At 49.4% G+C, this 7,348-nt stretch overlaps 1 long non-coding RNA gene across 1 annotated transcript; it reads left to right on the forward strand.

Moving 5' to 3' along the window:
• The first annotated feature begins 4,500 nt into the window (after positions 1-4,500).
• LOC125141042 lies at positions 4,501-5,694 on the forward strand. The gene is made up of 3 exons (XR_007140385.1): positions 4,501-4,951; positions 5,092-5,161; positions 5,320-5,694. It is a non-coding gene; the product is annotated as an uncharacterized LOC125141042 (long non-coding RNA).
• The last annotated feature ends 1,654 nt before the right edge of the window (positions 5,695-7,348 follow it).

A 7,348-nucleotide genomic window follows, 5' to 3' on the forward strand; every position in this document is an offset into this window, starting at 1 on the left:
AACGTGGAAGGTGGGTGAGATGTGGTAGGAGGTTGGTAGTGAGAGGCGGTATGCGACGGGGTTAATGCGTTTGAGGACTCGGAATGGGCCCACGTACCTGGGACTGAGCTTACGGCAGGGTAGGCGGAGCCGGATGTCGCGGGTCGAGAGCCAAACCCACTGGCCGGGTTGGTACTCAGGGTGGTCCCGGCGGTGTCTGTCAGCCTGGGCTTTTTGCGTTCAGACGGCTCTCCGTAGTTGTCGGTGGGCCGCGGCCCACTTTTCTTCGCTCCGTCGAAAGTAGTCGTTAAGAGCTGGTAGGTCGGTGGGCGTGTCGAACCAGGGGAATAAGGGAGGTTGGTACCCGAGGACGCACTGAAAGGGTGTCAGGCTGGTGGTGGGTTTAATGAGGGAGTTTTGCGCGTATTCTGCCCACATCAGATACCGGCTCCACTCGTTCTGACTGTGGTGACAGTACGTTCGGACAAAACGGACGATCTCCTGGTTGAGGCGCTCCGTCTGACCGTTAGATTGGGGTGGTACCCCGAAGTGAGACTGATGTTAATGTCGAGTCGCTTGAAGAAGGCCCTCCAGACCCGTGAGGTGAACTGAGGACCTCGGTCCGAGACAATGTCTTCTGGAAGGCCATAAAAGCGGAAGACTTGGTTGCATAGCAGCTCCGCGGTCTCGAAGGCGGTGGGAAGTTTGGTTAGTGGGATTAACCGGCAGGCTTTCGAGAATCGGTCGATAACGGTCAGAATGGTCAGAATGGTGGTGTAGTTGTTGGATCGAGGCAGATCTGTGATAAAGTCCAACGCGATGTGGGACCAGGGACGCTGGGGGATAGGCAGAGGCTGCAGCAAGCCCGCAGGTAACTGATGAGAAGCCTTGGAGGCGTGGCACGCCGCGCAGCCGTGAACATACTTGCGTGTGTCTGCGTTTAGCGAAGGCCACCAGAACTCATTCTGGACCAGGTGGGTTGTTGCGGTTATGCCGGGGTGGCCGGAGGCCGGACTCGTGTGCAGTAGGGTCAGGAGCGGAGTACGCAGGTGCTCCGGCACGTACGTTTTGCTGGCCGGGCATTCGATCGGAGGTTGCGTTTGGGTGTTGGCGTCGGTGATCTCGGTCATAATGTCCCACTGAACGGGTGCTAGGATGCGAGTCTCGGGTAGGATCGGTTCGGTGGGGTTGTGTTGGACCGACTCTCGGTGCATGCGTTACAGGGCATCGGCTTTGACGTTCTTACTCCCCGGTCGGTACGTCACGGTGAATTGGAACCGGGTGAAGAACATAGCCCAACGGGCCTGGCGTGGGTTCATGCACTTGGCAGAGCGCAGGTACTCCAGATTACGATGATCCGTGAGAACTGTGAACGGGTGCTGTGCGCCTTCCAGCCAATGCCGCCACTCCTTAAACGCTGCTTTTATTGCCAGAAGTTCCCGATCTCCCACGTCGTAGTTCCGTTCTGCTGGGGTCAGTTTACGGGAGAAGTAGGGGCATGGGAACATTTTGTCGGTGGGTCCCTGACACTGGGAAAGGATGGCACCGATTCCCGTGTTGGAGGCGTCCACCTCGACGGTGAATGGCCGGTTCGGATCCGGGTGGTGGAGGATCGGGGCTGAGGTGAAACTCTCCTTCAGCTGCCTGAATGCCAAGTGCGCCTCCGGTGACCAGGTGAGTTGAGCGGGTCCTTGTCTTGTCATCGAGGTGAGAGGTGCCGCGATGGTGCTGAAGCCACGGATAAAGCGGCGGTAGAAATTGGCGAACCATAGGAAGCGTTGTAGTTCCTTGATCGTCCGTGGCTTGGGCCACCGCAGCACTGCTTGCACTTTAGTGTCATCCATGGCGACCCCCTCTGCCGAGATGATGTACCCCAGGAAGGACGTTGAGGTCTGATGGAACTCACACTTCTCCACCTTGGCGTACAGATGGTGCTGAATGAGACGCTGCAATACTGCCCTCACGTGTCTGATGTATTCCTCTTTGCTTTCCGAGTAGATGAGAATGTCGTCGATGTAGACAATTACCCAGCGGTCGAGCATGTCCCGGAACACCTCGTTAATGAATGATTGGAAGACCGCTGGGCTGTTCGATAGGCCGAACGGCATGACCAAATATTCGTAGTGGCCTGATTGGGTCGAGAAGGCGGTTTTCCACTCGTCCCCCTGCCTGATGCGGATGAGGTTATACGCGCAGCGGAGGTCCGAGCTTGATGAAATACCGCGCACGGCGGAGTTGCTCCAGAGCTGACGGCACGAGCGGCAGGGGGTACCGAAACTTCACGGTCATGTCGTTGAGGGCTCTGTAGTCAATGCAGGGTCGGAGCCCCCCGTCTTTTTTCTTAACGAAGAAAAACCCTGATGACGCCGGGGACACGGAAGTGCGAATGAAAATTGAAAGTTCTTCCTGGATATATTCGTTCATGGCCGCAGACTCCGTTTGTGAAAGGGGGAAAATTCTCCCCCTGGGTGGTGTAGCTCCTGGCAGTAGGTCGATGGCGCAGTCACAGGCACGATGTGGGGGCAGCTCCGTGGCCTTGACTTTACTAAATGCCTCCGCAAGGTCTAGGTACTCGTCGGGGAGATTGGAGATGTCGGAGGTGATTGGCGCGGTGCCTGTGGTGTTAAGCTGGCACGGCTCCATTGGGTCCCGGCGGTGTGTGTCACAAGTGCTGCCCCAGCCGGTGATGTGCAGATCGGTCCAGGAGATGGTCGGGTTGTGGAGTTGAAGCCATGGTAGGCCGAGAATGACAGCGTGCCGGGGGGAGTGGATGAGGTGGAAGAAGAGACGCTCTTGATGCTGGTCCCCCACCTGCAGGATGAGATTTTTGGTGCGGTGTGTGATGCGTCCTTCTTTTAATGATCGTCCGTCTATCGCCTCCACTTCTAAGGGAAACACAGAGGGAATTATCGGAACGTTGTGAGTATGAACAAAATCCCAAGACATGAAGTTCCCAGCTGCACCTGAGTCAACGAGTGCAAGGGCTTCGACACTCTGCCCGTGAATCTCGAGCCGTACACTAATTTGCGCGCAGTTCGACGATCGGGGGGTGACGGAGTGTGAACTCACCGGGTTATCCTGTCGTCGCGGTGGTCGGGTTGGGCAGGTTGGCAGTCGGTGTCCCGGTTCTCCGCAGTAGAGGCAGAGGCGGAAGCGGTGCTCTCGTTCCTCCGGCGTGAGGCACGTGTAGTCGACCTGCATGGGTATTCGGTGCGCGCGGGGCGTGTGACGGTGCGCGGAGGGGTTCGGGCTCGCTGGGAGCGCATGAGATTATCCAGTTGGATGGAGAGATCCACGAACTCAGATAGGCTCCGTCCCTCATCTCGACAGGCCAGTTCAGCTTGGAGGTTAGGATTTAAACCCTTGCGGTAGAGCAGTCGCAGTGGGCGTTCCTCCCAGCCTGCTTCGGCGGCGAGGGTGCGAAACGTTAGGGCATACTCCGCAGCGGTGCGATCTCCCTGTGACACGGCCAGCAGGCGTTCCTCCGCGCTCTCCCCAGAGGCGGAGTGTCAAAGACTGTGCGAAACTGGGTGAGAAATGCCGCGAACGAGGGGAAGGCGTTCTCTCTCCACACCGCGGTGGCCCAATCCAAGGCCTTACCCGTGAGCAGGGAGCAGACGAAGGCTATACGGCTGTTTTCTGTAGCGTACAGGGTTGGTTGCTGCGCAACGAACAGCGAGCACTGCATCAGAAAGCCCCGGCACCCTCCGGGTTCGCCGCTAAACTTCTCCGGGAAGGCGAGACGGGGTCCGGTGACAGCAGGAGCGGGATACGGCACGGCCTGGGGAGCCGCTGCTGGGGTTGGGGGAGTTGGTGCGGCGGCGGCTCCTTGTAGCCCTTGAAGAGCCGCGGCAAGCTCCTGTGTAAGCTGAGTGAGGCGTGTCAGCTGCTGGTGATGACCGGCGAGCTGCTGGGCCTGGCCGGTGATCTGAGTGGCGAGCTGAGCGACGGCTGCTGGATCCTCGATTGGCGAGGTCTCCTGTAATGACGAGGAGGCGTACAGCTGGGGATCCATTTGCAGCAGAGTTTATTTAAGTACAAACACAGATCGGAGTCAAACAGGCGGGGGGTCAGAACCGGCAAAACACAATAGCAAAGAGAGAGCAGAATCTGAATCGGGGACAGGCAAAAGGTCGGGGCAGGCGGCAAACAGTCAGAAGAGTCAGGAAGAGAGAGCAGAGTAATAACCAGAAAAACAGAACACAGAAAACGCTCAGAATGACTGTAGTAACACAAGTCGAGACCTCGCACCGGTATGGAGTAGAAGCGTGGTATTTATGTGAATGGGAATGAGAGACAGGTGGTGGAGTAATCAGGAGGCGAGGTGGCTGATGGGGAGTGTAGTGCGGAAGTGCGCTAGTACTCCGGAGACGCGTCTTTAGGGCGACGCTCCCGCGGTGGTTCGTTGCTCATGACAGTTTCATCCAGGACTGTAACAAGAAGTTTGCAAAATTAGCAGCTTTGAAATCACATCTTTAAAGACACCACAATGATTGTGTGGTGGTGGTGTGACATGCCCCTTTAAGCAGTGTGATAAAACATTTTCAGTGATATCCACCTTTATCTCTCACATATCAAGAAAACATAAACACTCAACAGAGGTAAACCTAAGTGAATCCATTGTTGCCACATCACTTGTGACTGAAGCTATTGACAGTGATATGATGACAGAAGAATATACTGCCATAGTTGGAAATAGTGAGAATTTGGAGGTTAGTCCAGAAAATATCGATGAGACTTTATTTTTAAAGAATCTTGCTCTCTTTTATCTGAAATTACAGTGTAAGTTGTTGCTTCCATCTTTAGTCATTCAGACTATCATTTAAGACATGCAGTCAGCAACAAACCCACCTATGCAGATGTCAGGGCTGTCATTTCTCTGTGGCCAGACCTCGAGCTTTCCTTCTGCATCATCCAACTTCTCATGGCTCACTTCTCTGAGACTCAGGAAGGGCTGATCCTTTTTGCAAATGTAAGTTTTGTTGTTGATGTTTATTTTCTATCATGGTATTATTTTCCTAACAACTGAAATGCTCTTTTAAAAATTAAATGCATACAAGGCATTATTCTTAGTGTATTTTCTATGTCCTAATCATTGCAACTGTGTCTTAGGCATCTTCCACTGCAGCTGATATAGAAAGGACGCTTGAACTACCTGCAACTCCTCGACTGATACTCCTTGGTATGTATAGAACTGTATGAATGTATAGTCTATTTTATTGCATAAGCCACAAAGGGTGTTTTTTTTCTGTATTTCAGCAAACATGGTAAATGCTTTCATACAAAACTGAAAGGGACAGTTCACACAAAATAAATATTCTGCTTTCTTTTTACTGTCAGGATCAGCGCACCTGCCTCGCTTCCCGACCGGCAACGTAGAGAAGCGTCTCCGGAATATTAATTGTTTCCGGACTACACCTCCCAGCATCCATCACGAAGACTGATTGCTGTGCCACCTGTTTCCTATCAGCCAGCGTGTATAAATACGAACTTGACCTCAGTGCCAAGTCTTGACTTGCATTAGCAGTCATTCTGAGCGTTTCCAGTCTGTCTTGGTTCCGGTTTTGACTTTTTTGAGTTTCTGTGTTTGATTCTCTGGTTGTTTGCTGCCTGCCCTGACCTCCTGCCTGTTCTTTCGTTTCTGATTGTGCCTGTCCTACGATATCGTGTTTGCCGTGTTTGACCCTGGCTGTCTGTTTTCGAGTTTTGAATAAACGCTGCAAATAGATCACCAGCTTTACGACTCCTCATTACATTTATCCACACTCATGTTGTTCCAAGCGCTTAAGACTTTTATTCATGTTTGGAAAACAAATGAATATATTAATAAAATACTTTCATCAATTTTTTTTCATCAATTGAAAGTCCAAAAACAAAAACAAACAAACAAAAAAAAACTTTGATGCTTCAAAAAGTTAATAAAGTTATTGTAAACATATTCATTTGATTTTGTTTATTCATGTATAAACGTTGAGCATATATAGAGCAATTAAGCTTAATCCTTGTTTGATGTGAGAACCAATGAGGTTTGTTCTCATCTGTCAGGCTAGTGTGTTTGTGTTTCCATTTACCCTGGATTTGACTGGACATTTAATGGATGAACAGAAATGATGAAAGAATATTAAAAATAGCTTAGTTTTTTACCTTTTTTTTACCCTTCAACTATTAAGCAAAAATATTGAGTTAAGTAAATCATAAAAATTGCAGCAACAATTTCACAATACGTATGTACACATGTTGACTTCTGTGTCTGTCCAGACCAGTCCACAATCAGCATTTTGAAATGCATTTGTTTTGTTATAAGAACAGTGACTAGGTAAAATGATTTCAGTTTCCCTTGCATTTATTTGTAATCTTGCAATAGAAAATGAATATGTTATGTGACTGCCTGACATTGTTTCTTCTTTGGAATGCTTTACGTGAAAAACCAGGAAGCTGCATTCATAAATAGATGATTAGTTTTGAGGGGCAATTAATCTGTGAGGGCATCCAGCCAAGTTTCCTGTCTGGACTTGCTGCTGTGTTTTCGACTTTCTACATTTTCAATGTGGAGTACCAAGCTGAGGCTGCATCCACATTGGAATTTATTCAGAGTTTAGATGCTTTAATTCATATATTAATTTCTATTCACATTCTCTTTATGTAAACATTTACCAACACTAATTCTGAATGTATGCATTTTTTCAGGTGCTTACTTGGCATAAATTCTGAAAAAGGCACCAAGGGTGGATAAGTCCTATAAAAGCGGACAGGGAAGGTCGCTCACAAAAAGAAATCATGCAACACTCGAGTTGCCAGTCTTTGAATGGGACTTCATATAAGTGAACACACTCATTCACTAACATACCACACACACCTTACACATAAACTTCACGCACAACGAAATCATGCTTTTAGTGTGAAAGTCGCACAATTTTTTCAGGTGTTCGTTCTTGAATACCTACATTTTGACTTCATTCTTTATTGAATTCTTTCTTCATTCAGTAATTCTTATTTACTAATGATTCAGTAATTCATATTCACTCAGTATTTCTCAGAGTCACTCATTTAATTTTTATATAATATATTAATGTTTTGTTTATTCAGTGAATCAAAAGTTTATTCTGAAGCTTAAGTTTTAGCCTTTCCACTTGCATCAGCCATTAATTTTGAGAATATTTTGTGATTAAAGTGGCTTTTTTTTCAAAGTTTTAATAAAGCACATTTTGAAGTTACACTGCATTGTGTTAAATTTTTAATATTTCAAAGGCTTTATTTGGCTCGGGTGGCTCGGGCATCTGTTTCGGATGCCTCCTGGACGCCTCCCTGGGGAGGTGTTCTGGGCATGTCCAACCGGGAGGAGGCCCCAGGGAAGACCTAGGACTCGCTG

This window comes from Tachysurus fulvidraco, chromosome 4 (assembly GCF_022655615.1).
Source record: "Tachysurus fulvidraco isolate hzauxx_2018 chromosome 4, HZAU_PFXX_2.0, whole genome shotgun sequence".
Taxonomy (NCBI): Eukaryota; Metazoa; Chordata; class Actinopteri; order Siluriformes; family Bagridae; genus Tachysurus; species Tachysurus fulvidraco.